Here is a 3,613-nt window from a genome sequence, read left to right on the forward strand (position 1 = left end):
GATGGTTTAAAAGGGCAAACAAAAATCTGAAAGCTTTTCTTGAGGTCAGGAACAAGACAAAGATGCTGTTTTACCACTTCTATTCAACATAGTATTGAAGTCTTAGGAAGAACAATTAGGCAAGAAAAAGGAATAAAAGGTATCCAAATTGGAAAGTAAGATGTAAATGTATCTCTGTTCACAGAAGATGTGAACCTATATGTAAAAAAACACACATACAAAAAGAAAAGTGTTAGGACTTGTAAACAAATTCATCAAAGTTACAGGATACAAAATCAACAAACAAAAATTAGTTGCGTTTTATACACAAACAGTGAACAACTTGAAAAGGAAATTAAGACAACAGTTTAATCTATAATAGCAGCAAAAAGAATAAAATGCTTAGGAATGAACTTAACCAAGGAGGCGAAAGACATTTACACTGAAAACACCGAAATACTGCTGAAAAAATTAAAGATGACACAAATAAACGGAAAGACATCCCGTGTTCATGGACTGCAGGACTTAATATTATTAAGACGTCAATAGTACCCAATGTGACTTACAGAATCAATGCAATCGCTATCAAATCCCAATTAAGTTTTTTTGTAGAAATAGAAAAATCTATTCTAAAATTCATGTGCAATCTCGAGGGGCCCCAAAAAGCCAAAACTATTTTGAAAAAGAAGAGCAAAGTTAGAGGCCTCACACATTCTGATTTCAAAACTTACTACAAAACCACAATAATCAAAACAATTTGGTACTGGCATAAACACAGACACGTTGACCAATGGAATAGAATAGAGATCCCAAAATAAACCCTCACACATATGGTCAAATGATTTTCCACAAGGGTGCCAACAGCCTTCAATGGGGAAAGGACAGTCTTTTTTGCAGATGGTGCTAGGAAAACTGGATGTCCACATGTAAATAATGAAATTGGATCTTTATCTTATGCCATATTCAAAAATTAATTCAAAATGAATCAAAGACCTAAACACAGGACCTAAAGGTATAAAGCTCTTAAGAAACATAGGGGAAAAGCTTCTTGACATTGGATTTGGCAATGATTTTTTGGATATGACCCAAAAAGCACAGGCAACAAAGCAAAAAAAGATAAATTGGACTACATCAGAATTTAAAACTTTTGTGCATAAAGAGATTATCATGGAACAGGAGAAAATATTTGCAAATCATATTCTGAAATGAGATTAATATCCAGAATATGTATAAAACTCTTATCACTCAACAACAAAAAATTTTAAATGGACAAAGAACTTGAATAATACAAAGGACTTCTCTCCAAAGATCTACAAATGGCCTGTAAGCACAAGATAAGATGCTCAACATCATTAATCATTAGGAAAATGCAAATCATAACTACAAGGAGATACCATTCCACACCCATTAGAATGCTATGATCAAAAATCAAATGAAAAAGAAAGTAAGAAGTGGAGACCACGAGGAAAATAGGAGCACCCGTGCATTGCTGGTGGGAATGTGAAATGGTACAGGCGCTGTGAAAAATGGTATGGTGGTTCCTCAAAAAAATTAAACATAGAATTATCATACGATCCACCAATTTCACTTCTAGGTATATACTCAAAAGAACTGCAGAGAATCAAATATATATTTGTACATAGCAGTGTTACACACAATAGCCAAAAGGTGGAAACAGCCCAAGTGACCTTCAACAGATGAATGGATAAACAAAATGCAATAAATATATACAATGGAATATTATTCAGCCTTTAAAAGGAAGGAAATTCTGACACATACTACAACATGGATGAACCTTGGTAAAAAAAAAAAGCCCATCACAAAAGGACAAATTTTGTGTGATTCTACATGTATGAGGTACCTAGGATAGTAAATTTACAGAGACGGAATGTAGCATGGTGGTTGCCAGGGCTAGGGGAGAGCGGAATGGAAAGTCATTGTTTAATGGGTAAAGGGTTTCACTTTGGAATGATGAAAACTTCTGGAGGTGAATGGTGGTGATGGTTGCACAACAATGTAATTGGACTTACTGCCACAGAACTGTACACTTAAAAATGGTTAAAATGATCGTTTTTATGTTTATGTACATATATAAATCCATCAAAAAGGGTAATATAGGGAGATTAAATAATAAAAGTACTTGAATAATCCAGAAGAAAATAATTAAAAAGAAATAAGGAAACAAAAAAATAAAATAGTCTACCTGTCAGTAGCTAAAACTGAAAGCAAAAATTAACAGATGGCAAGTGTGAAAAGAAAATACACTCCTATAGAGCATAAACAATATAAATTGTAAACATTCTCTATATTTCACAGTGAAAAAGACTTTCCATGACAACAGAAATTCTCTGAAAATTCACACAGAAATCTGACCGTTGCCTTTAAGATATTATTCCTGCCATTGCTCTGGGAGCCAGTCTAACCTATACTATAAAAAAACTATGGGTAAGGAAAGGATGTTACACCGAGGAGTCCTGAGGGAGTCATAAACCAGCCCAAGAGGAGACTGAAGACTTCACAATAATCTCTAAGATGAAACTTTAATTGCACCCTTGAAAGTCTCAACAATACATCCCTCCCCTTCGTTCACCTTCACCCCCTTTTTAGAAATCTCCTCATAAAGTTCATACCCCCATTTCTTTCAGCTACTCTATAGGAAAAGTAAACAATATATAAAACTCACCCATTGAATTTTCTCTACTGGGTGAGATAAGTGAAATGTCTGGGAGCCTGGGGGTGATTGAGGTCTCTTATATAGCCCTTGATGAAAACATCACTATGTCAAATGAGCTCACGCCTCAAGGACTCGTTACAGGGCTGTGCTTCTTTTCACTGCTTATCATATTGCCCAACAGATATACCCTGTGCTATAACCGTTTCTTTTGAGCACTTTAGGAAGGGAGGAAAGAGAGTTTCAGCAGTTTAACTTTGTGTGTCATAGGTGTCTCAGGGTCAGGCCCCTGGGCTGTGATTCCATATAAAGGAAAGAGAACCATCAATGAGAAGATACAGACTCAGTGTTTATTCCCAGCTTTGTACACACTCAGCCCTACTATGAAGGGTAAGTAACTTGTCTCCCTGTCTAGGCATCACTGCATTTTTTCTATGACATCTACAAATGGATGCTAGCTCCGGTGGAATATCATTTTAATAATAATATACTTCTGCAAACTTTTGTGGGTTTTATGTTTCTGAATATTTGGTTTCACCCAGTGTCTCCAGTAATATAATAATAAGTTATATGAACTGTTGACTCCAGTGCCCCACTACTCAGATCTCCCTCAGCCTAATAATCCCTAAAACTGTCTTGCCTACTGATTCACACAGGAATGCCTCATTATGCATAAATTTGATAAATTCCATAAAATGGTATTAGAAAACTATTTACTGTTGTGTTCAGTAGCTCATTTTCTACAATGCCTCCAATTAAATAGAACTTATTCCCACTTATCACATAAGTAATATAATACTTTTTCTTTAATAATTTACTTTCTGTATCTTGATTGTTGACACTGCTATGTTTTAGTGTCTTCTTCCTTTCTATCAGACCAAGCTGTATGTTTTTAAGTGCCAGAATGTAAGCGGAGGTCAGTAAGATAAATCTAAGCAACCAAAGAGCTGCTCATAGCTTTAC

This window comes from Rhinolophus ferrumequinum, chromosome 6 (genome assembly GCF_004115265.2).
Source record: "Rhinolophus ferrumequinum isolate MPI-CBG mRhiFer1 chromosome 6, mRhiFer1_v1.p, whole genome shotgun sequence".
NCBI classification, from domain to species: domain Eukaryota; kingdom Metazoa; phylum Chordata; class Mammalia; order Chiroptera; family Rhinolophidae; genus Rhinolophus; species Rhinolophus ferrumequinum.